This window comes from Pinus tabuliformis, chromosome 4_2, assembly GCF_031772625.1.
Source record: "Pinus tabuliformis cultivar Carrire ecotype Pingquan chromosome 4_2, CPIR1, whole genome shotgun sequence".
In the NCBI taxonomy this organism is placed as follows: domain Eukaryota; kingdom Viridiplantae; phylum Streptophyta; class Pinopsida; order Pinales; family Pinaceae; genus Pinus; species Pinus tabuliformis.
The window spans coordinates 990,180,468-990,194,122 of record NC_142304.1 but is presented as its reverse complement, the minus strand read 5'-3'; positions in this window follow the sequence as shown (position 1 = coordinate 990,194,122).

Here is a 13,655-nt window from a genome sequence, read left to right as displayed (position 1 = left end):
AGATCCCACTGTACCTGGAGCAGACGTCGGCTAGACTCACTTGGATTTTCTGGGGGGTTCACTTCACTCGAGATGGTTAAAGTGGAGGAACTTGGTCCAGTCTATTCATTAAGCAGGTTGCCGGGGTAACTGTTCCACCTGCCATTTCTGTACTGAATTCTGCGATGTTGGATTTCATTACCAACTAGTGTTTTCGGTCCGGAAAGTTACTGTTTGTGTGTGGTTTGACTCCTAGATTTGATAGTGCGTGTTAATTTGTTTGTTTTTACTTTTAGAAGACCATAGGTGTGAATTGTGAATTTTAATTGTTAGGTGTGAATTATGAATTGTTAATTTTAGTTTTAAATTGTTAATAAAATTCACTGAAGTTGAATATAATGGCAAATGTTCCGGAATTTACCAACCTAGGAACCCCTCCTAACGAGAATCCTAGTACTTTTCCTTACTTTGGAAATGTTGGTCCTCCTTATATGGCTACTTTGTCATTACCTGGATTTACAATAGGATTACCGATATGGTTATTTTCAACTTCGTTGGCCCAAAGTACTCCAATTGTTCCACCTCAACCGAATGCTTCACCTCAACAGAGTTCACCATCTCAACATCACCAACCTTCTGTTGACCCTTTACCTTCTTCGCCTAATTTTTCTTCCTCCATTTCTTCCTCTTCGCCTGGTAAAAGCCTTGATGCTAGTAACCAGGTGTCTAAGAAGAAGAAGAAAGGGAAGAAGACAAAGAAGAAGAAGAAGCAAGATAAGAAAGAAGTCAACCAACCAACCGTGGCTGTAAGTGTTAGTTGTGTTGAGGAAAACTCCAACATGCATCGTAAACCCAAATACCCTTGCAGGCTTTGTCAGGGTGACCACTTCCTTGTCAATTGTCCTGGTATTCCAAAGGTCTTGGATGTATGGTCAGAAAAATTTCATCAACTTTCCATTGATCCATCAACCAGTGATAGTCAGGTTCCTGGGAAAAAGGGTAAAGTTAGGTTTCCTTGTAAGTTATGCAAAGGGAGTCATCAAACTCACATTTGCCCTCACATGGATGAAGCCTCAACATTGTTGGAAAACCTTACTATCCCACAGCAAGAATTTCCAACTGGTTACCGTAAACTTTCTCCCAACCTACCATCAACTGATGGAGTGATTGATCTAATTTCAAGTACAGTCAATCACACTCTTCCATTGGAGAGTGAAACTCATGTCACTCAGGTTGATGATCCATTAGTTGATCAAGTGGTCGATTCAATTTCACATTCGGTCGATCCCACTTTCCCTTTAGAAAGTGAACTTCATACCGCTCAGGTTCTTCTTGTTACATCAGATTCTTCTATTTCGGAGGGCATTTCACCTGTTTCTACAGAACCCCCTCTAAGCACTGAGGTCTTTTCCTTTGATTGGAATAGACTGACAGAACCTCGTCTTCCTTCCTCCATCCCTTTCCAAATCATTGTCAAGGCTGGTGGTAGGGACATACATCGTACTCAGGTAGATGAAGGTGCTTCTGTTAGTATTTTATCCTCAATTGTTTGGAAAGCTTTGGGTTCCCCTCAGCTTGCGCCTATTACGCAGAATCTGAAAGCTTTTAACAGAACCATTAGTGAACCTTTAGGGATCCTTTCTAAGTTTTCTATTACCTTGGAAGGTAAAACTGTCTGTATTGATCTTATGGTAGTTCGAGGTCCCTTGGATTTCAATTTACTCCTTGGGCGAGACTATGTTTATGCAATGAAAGCTGTCGTATCGACACTCTTTCGCGTGATGTCTTTCCCTCACAATGGCATTATTGTGACTGTAGACCAGCTTTCGTTCCCTAGTCTTGTTTCAACTACCAATAATATGACACCCCTAAATGTTCCTGATTCTAAAGTGGTATCTACCCTGCCACGGGTTAATTATGTGGCAATTGGTCCCATGTTTTCAGTTACCGATGTAAGTGAGCCTCTCACTGTTTGCTCATCTTCCTTTGATTTAGATCCGATAATTGACATGGAAAACTCTATGGGATTACTTGAACACAATGTTCTTATCCCTTTTGAGTCCCTTGACATGTGTTCCTTCCAGAGAAGTATTCTTCCTTCTGATGAAGACCTCTTGGAAGCCATGATCAAGGTGTGTCCATTGACATGTCTTTCTTCCAGTTGGAAGCCATGATCAAGGTGTGTCCATTGACATGTCTTTCTTCCAGTTGGAAGCCTTGATCAGTTGGTATGAGGAAAGTTCCTTTTACTGTGTCGACCTCGTTAAAAAATGAATCAGTGAGTATGAGGATGGTTCTTTTCCTGTGTCAACCTCGTTAAAAAATGAATCAGTTGGTTAGAGGAAAGTTACTTTTACTGAGTCAACCTCATTAAAAAAGGAATTAGGTATGAGGATAGTTCTTTTCTTGTGTCAACCTCCTTAAAAATGAAACAACTCCCTTTTCAAGTTAAGTCTTGAAAGTAAACCTTCATTCCATCCACCTGGTTGGATGCAATGAAGCTTGGGGGGCATGTACCTCGCTTTGCATCGTTATGCTGGGGGCATGCGAACTTCTGGAGCATAGTTCCTTGTCTTGTGTCAAGCTCGTTAAAAAATGAAACAAGGAGTCTTGAGCATAGTTCCTTGTCTTGTGTCAAGCTCATTAAAAAATGAAACAAGGGTAGGTTAAGTAGGTAGATTGTAGAGAGTAGTCATGAGCATAGTTCCTTGTCTTGTGTCAAGCTCATTAAAAATTGAAACAAGGATTTTAGAGCATAGTTCCTTGTCTTGTGTCAAGCTCGTTAAAAAATGAATCAAGGTTTTTAGAGTAAAGTTTTTGTTAGGTAGATTGTAGAGAGTAGTTGTGAGCATGGTTCCTTATCTTGTGTCAAGCTCGTTTAAACAATGAAACAAGGGTTTTGAGGATAGTTCTTTTCCTGTGTCAACCTCACTAAAAAATGAAACAACTCCCACGAGTCTTTCCAAGATTTCGAAAGTAAAGCTTCATTCCATCCACCTCATTGAATGCAATGAAGCTTGGGGGGCATGTACCTCGTTTTGCGTCATTATGCTGGGGGCATGTGAGCTTATAACAAGCATAGTTTTTTGTTTCAAGCTTACGTAAACATGAAACCGAATCCGAGCATAGTTCTTTTCCTATGTCAAGCTCATTAAAAAATGAAACAAATCCTCCTCCACTTGAGTCGAGAGTTTGACTAGATCTCATAAATGTTAAGTTGTATAATTAGGTTAGTTATTTCAGTTTTTGCATAATTTTCTTACAGTTTTAGGTCGGGTCTTTCAAATGATCTCGTAACTGAACCTTCATTTCATCCAACTGGTTGAATGAAATGAAGCTGGGGGGGCATGCGCTCTAGCAGTTATGCTTAGGGGGCATCAAGCACAGTTTTCTCTCTGTTTCAAGCTTGTGTAAAAATGAAACTACTCTGAAGCATAGTTTTTCTCTGTTTCAAGCTTTTGTAAAAATGAAACCTATCTCGAGTCAATTTCAGTTATTTTCAAGACTCATTAAACTCATGAAAATACCGAGATTATTTTTCTATCTTTCATTCTCGTAAAACAAATGAAAATGCCGAGTTCTTTCCGTCTTTTCCTACTCGTAAATTAAATTGAAAGTTGGCCATATGAGTGCATTTTTATCATTTTTTCGAACTCATTAAAACTTACGAAAAAATGAAAACCATGAGTACATTTTTATCATTTTTTCGAACTCGTTAAAACTTACGAAAAAGTGAAACCTTGGAGTTCTCTTTTAAGCCCTTTTCAGACTCTTAAAATATGAAAAGATTGCCAAGCATTTCTTTTACACTCGTTAAAACGAAATTAAAAGACGGTCCTCTTATAGCCCTTTTCTGACCGTAAAAACATGAAAAGATTGTTGGATTTTTGTCGTTTCAAATTCGATACTGGAAATAAAACGACGTGTCCTTGATCGCTTTTTACTTTTCAGGTCAAAGACACTAATCATGAAAGTACTCCTTGGTCGCAAGATCAAGCGGTTCTCTCAGGTATTATTTTATACTTTTTCGGGCTTGGGAGACACAACTTTACGAAAAAGTTCAACCTGGAGTGTTCTTTAGTTTTTTCAGACTCTCTAAAAATGAAAAACGCCGAGTTTCTCCTATACTGGACTCGTTAAAATTTCACAGTAAAGGACCTGTTCGATTACAAACAGGAACGGACCACTCCTTCTTAGGGTTCGAATCAAAACTAAGTTGGACTCATCCGAAGGATGAGCTTATAATCAAGCATATGTTATCCTCCTCAAGCTTGTAAAAAATAAAGAGGTACTTGCCAGAAATTGTGGGGGAAAAGAGAGAAAAATGAGCCCATTTGTTATCCTTTGTCTCAGAAGAAGCCTTATTACCACTCTTGAACACGACACTTTTCATTCACCTGGGTTGGGAAATCCTTTGCCCCACAGTTGATCAAGCCACATTGAAAGTCTTTAGCCGGGTATTAACTTTGGGTCAAATGTCACCAAGCCATCTGTCGTGTCGTTATGTGTTCAAGAGGTCTCTGCAATAAACATTCATCTGCAAAATACCCGTCATCCATCTTGACCATCCCTGAGTCAGTCCTTACAGCTACATTTCTTCAACTTGATCTATGATTTCGTGTTGTGGGCTTGCCTGCAACGGGTCGCTTTCTATCGACATCAGCACATTATCTAGAAAGATGACCTAGGAATCGTCAGTACCTTGAAGTCTGCATGCATCAATGGCAGGTTTCTCGCCTTTGACGACAATTTACATCATTGACTTTTGATTGAAGGATTCCGTGAAATGTTCGACATCAACTCATTCATTCACATCTCATGGATTGTACTGGGTACTTTGAGAACCATTGACATCACTGGTGGTCTCTCTCATGCTTGTTAACATTTTACATCATTGACTGGTAATCAAGTGGTTTCTACCATGTTCGACATCAACTCATTTATTCGCATGGATAGAATCGTACCTGTTCGGGAAGTAGAAATGAAGACCCTGGATCTAGTTTCCACCATCTAGGCTGCGAGGAGTTTTGTATTTATTATACAGTAGACTAATCATAAACAGATGGCTGCGTCCATACTGTGTCTACACAAGTCTATGATTATGATGTACTACAAAATCATTCCTGTATCAGAGCAGTAGTTAGTTTGTTAGTTAAAGTTTTCAATCTGAGTATGGGAATGCCTACCTCAGCGATGATATGATCTTATATATGTATTTTGTGTTGAATACATGCAGGTTCCGACTGGGCTCTCCACAAGATAATCCTTGAAATGATAAAGTACTTCACCCTTCCTAGATGATATGAAACCCTAATCTACTACAGGCTTCGCACTTTAGGGGGCAATCTGTTACACTAAAATTTTTCACCATGACTATTTGCAGTTAGTATGGCTCCATCAACTGTCATACTATCCTCCTTGGAAAGTCTCATACCTCTACTCTTCATGTCAAACTCCAAGAAAGAGAGAAAGTCATTAAAAATCTATATATATCTGGGTACGCAGTTTCTCTTAGCCTTACCTGCGTGTACGCACCCCAAGTTCACAATACCTGCGTACTTGTACACTCTGTCTATAAAGGGGAGGGTGCGTACTCCTGTAAAGGTCAAAAGGCGCAAGTTTCACTCCAAAAAAGTTACTTATGGTCATTTCTAGAGCATTCTAGAAGCTTGTTTGACGTGTATTGAGCGCCTCCAGATGGTTCATGTATCCCTATGAAAGAGGAACTTATCCCATCAAGAGGGGAGCTATCCCATCCAAAGAGGGGCTTATCCCATTGATGGTGGACCTGAATAACTTCCTCTAGAGCACTATAAATACAGGCATTGGGCCAAAGGGAGGAAGGTTGAAAGCTGAACATTCCTAAGGGTAGATGCTGCTGGAATTAGGACTCCCTTGTAAAGCTTGAGAGGAGAGATTCCCATCCTTTCCTAGCCTTATTTGAGAGTGGGTGAGCTGATCAAAGTAAAGGAAAACTCTTGCTGGACCCTAGGAGGGACTTGCACAACACCAAGGCTCAGGTTGTAATGGTTCCTTTTGTTACCTTTTAATGCAAATGAACTTATTTTTCTCAACAGATTGTTATTCATGGTTTGTTTCATATACTCCTTGGTCTGTATGATGGATATGTATTGTTTTATGAGTTTATTAGGTGCTATTTAATCTTTTGGCTTGTTAGTGAATGTAGGTTTCGAAGAGAAGGAGGAGCTCATCCGGATCGGCGAGGCTGGACTACTACAAAGCGTTGGACTAAAGGTATGTTAAAGATCCCCTGATTACTTGTATTTGCAATGCATGTTTAGAGAAAGGTAGCTTTATTTGTCTTGTTTGTCACTAGAAAGATTTTGCTTCTAGGGAGGTCGGTTGTGTCCGCACTAACGACTCTTTCCGCATGACAAACTCTTGCTGGACCCTAGGAGAGACTTGCGCAACACCAAGGCTCAGGTTGTAATGGTTCCTTTTGTTACCTTTTAATGCAAATGAACTTATTTTTCTCAACAGATTGTTATTCATGGTTTGTTTCATATACTCCTTGGTCTGTATGATGGATATGTATTGTTTTATGAGTTTATCAGGTGCTATTTAATCTTTTGGCTTGATAGTGAATGCAAGTTTCGAAGAGAAGGAGGAGCTCATCCGGATCGGCGAGGCTGGACTACTACAAAGCGTTGGACTAAAGGTATGTTAAAGATCCCCTGATTATTTGTATTTGCAATGCATGTTTAGAGAAAGGTAGCTTTATTTGTCTTGTTTGTCACTAGAAAGCTTTTGCTTCTAGGGAGGTCGGTTGTGTCCGCACTAACGACTCTTTCCGCATGAAAATATGTATATACCAGAACGTAGGACTTGTGGTGATAAGGCAAGTTGATTGGCCCAATGAAGTCAATTGCCCATCTATGAAAGGGTTCCAATACTAGTTGTGGTTGTAGGAACATTTCATCATATTTCATATGTCTTCTCATGTGTTGGCAACTATCACACCTCTTTACATACTCATTGGCATATTTAAAAATGGTGGGCCAATAATACCATTTATGAAGTACCTTGTACCCTATTATTTTATCGAAAAAGTGCCCCCCAAGTCAACCATCATGAAAATATTTAAGGATATCATAGAGTTCATCTTCTCTTACAGATGTTTGAATAATGAAGTTGGGGCCTGTGTAAATGAGACACCCATCAATCCATGATAACCATCCACTTTGTGTCACAATATTTTGATGTTCCTTCAATGAGAGTTAGTAGATACCAAAATTAGGTGCTCATCATGAAAATAATATTCTATGGAGGGCTCATTTTCGTTAGATATGACTCTAGAGAGAAAATCATCCACAACATTGTATTTTCCTGGTTTTTCTAGAATCGTGATATGATATTCTTGTAATAACAATAATCATCTAGTAACTCTATCGTTGGTAATTGTTTACTCATTAAATACTTGATAGAAACATTGTTAATTGTTATAGCTCCAAATATCACTCTTATGGTTTGTGATGCTGCACTCATGGCCTAGGGCAACCCCTCCTTCCAGACCTGGTCCTAAAATTTAAAAAACAGTGTTTTATCCCCTATACGCGACATTGCCCTGAGTTAAACGCGTGTACACGCGGGTCTGTGTATACCCAACCTGCGTGTATGTATTAAAACACTTAAAAAAATAAATAATTCCTTATTTTCGGGTGGAGATCGCGGGTTTTACCTGCTGATCACCTGTTAGTGCCCGTGGCCCAACTGTTCCCAACCAACTCCTACCTAAAAAACTACTTTGGAGATGGTATAAAAAGACATCAAAGGGAAGGCCTAAGGGAGAGAGAAAAGAAGAGCAAGATTATTATGCTGAGATTTTCCCCTTAGACCAGGTCTGAAGTCCTTGGTGCCTTCTGCACTTCCCCCATTTTGCATAGGAAACCCTTGTTTCCATGTGTATTGGTGATCATTCATCCTTTATATCACCATTGAGTAAGACTTGGAAGGAGCTCTTGTTGGAGGCTTGAGGCTGGAACGAATCTGGGAGGAAGCTTTGCTTGGAGCCTGCTGAAGGTGTTTCAGGTGAAATATTTCCGTTATATGTACTTTACTTGCCTTTATATAAAGAAACACGTCTTGGTTCCCGAAACAATCTTTCTTTATGCTTATGAGATTCTTGTTTTGAATTCTTATGCAAGTAGTTACTTAAAGATTTTTATAACTAACTTTATAGCATGAAGATGGTTTTCATATAGGTATTTGTCCATGTACTGTTGTGTTCTTTGATTTGTTTGTTTTAGAGGTCAAAGGAGAAGAAGGGAACTCCAAGAAGGGTTTGGACCCTAAAGGCCTTCTCGAACGTAGGACCTTAGGTACATACCCTAAACATTAGAATTTGCTTATAGTAAAGATAATGGCTGTGTGTGTTTCTTTGAATAAGCAATTTTCAGTCTGGTAGAGTCTTAACCCAAAGGACCCTACGGGTACTTTCCCCTCAACTAGAATTGGCGACTCCGCTGGGGAACAACATTCTTGTTGTTCCTAGTTTGGGTAGTCTTCAAGCCAATCAAGGCTCAGCCTCTCTGTTTGCTGGCTCTGACTGTCTGATCTGTTCTTGAACTCTAAGCTTTTCCAGTTTTTCAGTCTGTATTTTTTTTTTTTTCTTGAAAATCCCAGATACGCTGTTTTTCTGGATTACAGAAGCGTATATACGCAAGTTGTACTAAGTGAACCCGCGTATACGCAGGTTTCCTCAGTTACAGTCGCGTGTACACGCACTCTGCACATCACTGCAGGCGCGTATATTATCTAATTTTCAAGATTTATAAATTTTCTTTTTGCTGAATGTCTGTCTGGTGGTTTGGGTCAGTTTGAAGCAGTCATTTTCCAGTAACAGTCCTCTATTTAACAGGGGGCAGGAGTATCAGTCTTGTTTTCGTTGATTGCAAGCATCATTGTTTTTTGACACACAAGATTTCTGGTTAAGAATCTTGACTGCTCTGTTTTGGCAGAGTAGGAAGATTGGATTCAATCTTTGTGTTCATTTTGTTTTGGTGACCTTTTGTTTGCTTAATGAAACCATTTTTGTGACCATTTGCTCCTTCATTTCGGGAAAGTTGTTTATTACCATTTTCTTGAAACTTGTCTTTTGATCTTTTGAACTTTCATTGCTGCTTTTGATTGTCATGAGCGATTTCAAACGCATTTATTTTTGTTGGGTTTTCATCATTTGAAAGGTGTCAATTCACAAAAGTGTTTGGTTGCCTATTCATCAATCATTGGTGTCAGTATTTTTGAGAGCATTCTTTGAAAAAAGACTTTTTGGTTTGATTGAAAGAAAATCTTTTGAAAGTTTTGAGTTTCGCTTTCTTGAACTTGCTTTTCATTTGATTTCCTTTTTTGCGAAGTGAAAGTGCTTTGTGTTTATCTTCGAACTTGTTTTTATTGTTTGGACGAAATGATTGGTAACACATCATCTTCTATCTAAGCATTTTAGTGGCAAGACAAATTTGATAAGTGAGCAACTTTCCTTCTTTGTTTGTTGAGTAGTCTTTAAATCTTGCATCCACATATAGTTCTTGCATTAGGATAGATTTGCATCTCTTTTTAGGCATATATAGTTTTGTTAGTTTTTGTGAGTGTGGAGTCTGAAAAGAAAAGAAAAATTTGTTTATATTAGAAGTACCTTCTGAACCTCATAGAAATTGCTCTTCATCGAAAACAAAAAGTGCATGTGCATGTAGCTAAGTTTTATTAATTTCTTTTGCGTCCATAAAAACACCACAAGTTTCATCTCCATTACCCTGTGACTTAAAGAACAGCCTAATAAAATCAAGCGCTAATTTAAAATCCACTAGAACTTTTTGTTTTAGTCAGTTACACCAACAAGTTTAGGATTTTAGGGCCTTGGATTAGGCGAGTGGAGAGTTAACTCTCCAAGGCCACATAAAACGTCAAACATAAGAGTCTGATTAACGAGAGAAAATCCAATAGCGTTAGGAAGACTAGGAAAGCTCCGGATCTGGGAGTTAAGCACGAGGGTCTGTGAAGACAGGGAAGAGAGATACCCCCTCTCCTACTTGTCTGAACTTACCTCACGACTATTCCGCCTGGCTTCTGCGACGAGTTGGTACCCATAGTTGCTTCTCCTAGGGATCTACACAGGTGGCTGCGGAGGGGAATCCCGTGGCACCTGAGGTTGACGTTGTATCACTCTCGACAGTACTACTGGAGGGCACCCTTGCCAAGCTTGGGGGCTTGCACCGGCGCAGGCTGTTGTTAGGAGGTCAGCGTAACTTCCTCTGATACCTTCGCTGATAGGACTGGGTCCTCATCATCCCAGACTATCTTCGGAAGGCCCTTTGATTCACTTTCTCGTATTTTGGTGTCCGGTCCTAATCACCCGGAGCGGAAATACGTGGAATTTGTTTGACTGACTGTATCTTTAGGGACTTTATAGTGTGTGCTCTGTGCTCCTAGTTGGCCTAGCTTTTAATTTTTTGAGTCTTTAGTTAGATCATAACAAAAAATTCAAAGTGGCTGACCGATCTCCAAGACGGTCTCGAAGACTTTGTGGTCTCTCACCACCTAGTTTAGAGCCTTCTCCTAGAAGGCGCAGAGGCAATACTACCGGTGGGGTTCGTCCCACACCGGTTGACGCATCGGGGATTGATCCTCCTCTCGGGGACATTAGCGGCCAAGCAAGGCCTGGCACTTCTGAGCAAGAGAGGGATACTCCAGTCCTTTCTCGAGTTCGCTTTCAAGCGGAGAATAACGTAGAGGTAGAAGAACTTTCAGAATCATTAGTGGTTCCAAATTCTCCTCTACCATCTAGTCATCCAGACGTATTGCAATACGTTGGGACTCCGTCACATAGACCATCGAGTCCAGGTTACGCTACGCGCTTACCATTTATGATCACTACTGGAAGCATGGCTTCTACGAGTGCTGCGACTATGCAAACCCCAACATCGGTGCAAGGGGGAGGAACCATTTCCATCCCCTCCACTTCCTTGTTCGGATCTTTTGCTAGCACATCTTTAATAGGGTCTACCTCCATTCCGTCCACGAGTGGAAATGCCCAAACCAATGCTTTTGGTACTGGTTCCTTCCTTTTTGGCACCCAATCACAGGGTATTCCATCGGTTCTGTTTAGTGCCGCTACGTCCATGATGGGCAGATCGGCTTCATTCTAGGGTTTTCCTTTCGGAAGTGGTCATATACCACATTCCAACCCGACGGTAGGATCTATGCCTTTTTCTTCAGTAGGACAAAGCAGCAATCCTTTCCAAGGTTGGAATAACCTTGGGGTTAGTAGTGCAGGAACTGGGAATCCATTTATCGGCCAACAAGGGAATAGGCCGTACACCACAGTCAGTTCGTTTCAAAGTATTCCTCCCCTTGCTTTGGCTTGGAATCCATATCAGGGGTTATCAACTCCTTACCATTCTTTAGGAGGAAACTTTGAGGGTTATGGAGGTTATACGGCTGGAGTTGGTCAAACTCCGAATTTTGCTGGGCCACAAGGCTTGCCTTTTGGTTCAGCCGATTCTACTGGTCACTTCGGGCAGCCTGGTGCCTCCCAAATCCCAGGACAATATTTTCAGAACTTTGGGAGTTCTGCCCAGTCTGGGTGGAATCCCCTAGGTCCTCCTAGGCTTCCGTTTCTGGCAACGTTAAACTTTCCAGATCTCAGTAAGCTAACAAATGATCCTATCAGATACAATTTGGCCTGGCCTCCGGTCCCAACCAAACTCCCTTCGAATATACAGAAATTCGAAGGGAAGAGTGGTGAAGATCCGGGCGATCATGTAACCACATTCCATTTGTGGTGCTCATCCAACTCCCTCATCGAGGATTCGATTAGGTTGAGACTCTTTTAGCGCACCTTGACTGGTAATGCGGCTAAATGGTATATAGAGTTGCCAGGGGGCAGCTTTACATCGTTCGCTGACTTAGCCAATATCTTCTTAAATCACTTCCAGTTGCCTGTCCGCTATGATGCCGGAACTGAACTTCTGGCCACCTTTCGTCAGGATAAGGCAACCCACATTTCTGATCACATTCAGGAATGGAGACGGAGAAAGAGGCTCATTAAAGCCGAAATCCCTCCGGAGTACCGTCTAGAGTGGTTTTTGAAGTCTTTGCAACCCGAGATCTCCAAATATGTCTCCATGTCTGGGGTCTATTCTGAGGAGCAAGCCATTTTCAGGGCCCAGCAGTTAGAACTGATTTACTCTCAGTCTGGGATCCTCCAAAAGTACTTGCCAGATGCTCCTGGATCTAAGGTTGATTTAGCTAAACCAAAGCCAGGTCCGCACGCGGATGGTATCGTTGGGTCAATAGACTCGACTACAGTGAACTTGTTGAATCAATTGCAGAAGTTGTCATTACAAACTGCTTCTAACAACCAAGTCACATTGTCTAATCCTCCCGCTTCCCAAACTTCTTCAATTAACGCCGTCCAATCCGATAACCCCAAAGGAAATCAAAATTCCAATGGGAAAAAGAAAGGACGTTGTTGTGGGGAAAAGTATCCGACTCGGATGACCCTATCCCTACTCTAAGGGTGACAGTCCTTAGCAACAACTGAAAGTAAAGCTTTGATGTTTTCCTTTATGAAAGTACAGAGAAGGAAGAAAATATTGACCAACCGGAGTCTTTCGCTTTTGTCGATCCTATCCTCTCTCTTTGTCTCTTATTCCCAGCTCCTTGCTCCCTTTGCCGGTCCAGCTACACAAAGATCCTGCACAAACAAGAGAAAGAAAACTACAAGAAACATGTACTCATAACTGATGCATGGATTAGAGTGAATCAGATATACAAGTAAATACAATACATCAATGCAATACAAGTATATAGGAGAACATTCAAAGCTTTATTGATAGAAGTAAAAGGGTTCTGAGAAGGTTACAACCATCAATGGCTCCAATCCAGCAGTACCTCCCCAGCAGCAAGAAATCTCCTCTTCACCTCTATAAAAGCAATCACCCAATAGCTCTAACTGTAAACCAACAGCACTTCCTTGCTTTGCACAAAATTCCATCCTCCTTAGACCTCATAGAAGAGCTCTATATATAGGATAGAAGAAGAAAGGATGAGTCAGCTTGAGACTGACATAAAGCTGCCTTGTGTCCTCTCCCTCTTCAGTTAAACTTCAGTTCTTGAGTCCACTTGGAGATCCTTGCTTACACATGGAGATCAAGTACCTCTTACTCATCACAGGGCGAATCCCTTGAACCAAGTGTCAGTTTGGAAGCTTCCTGGGCAATTGACACCTTGCAGAATGACTGTGCCACTTGGCCAATCTCGCCCAGCACAGGTAGCCTTCATTAGATTTGACTTTCAGCGCAGGTACAAGGAGGAGCAGTTGCATTCCAGCGCAGATGCTCAGTGGAGCACCTGACATGATCCAAAAATAGCCTGTTTTTGAGTGTTTTCAGGTGGAGAACTGATGGGAAGTGCTGTGGTTCGCTGACCTTGTTCTTCTATGGGTAAGAACAACATGTTTAGGGACTAAGGATCCCTGTAATTATTGACATTTCATGCTCCATGCTGCGAGGCACAAAAATGTCTATAACAGTTGCCCCCTAAAGTATGAGGCCGTTTATCGGGTGAAATGCTTTATCTAGAGGGTCCGAAGTTCATTCCAGTGCTGAGGAGGCGCCCTGTAATACAATACAATACAATACATTATTTTTCATTTTGTT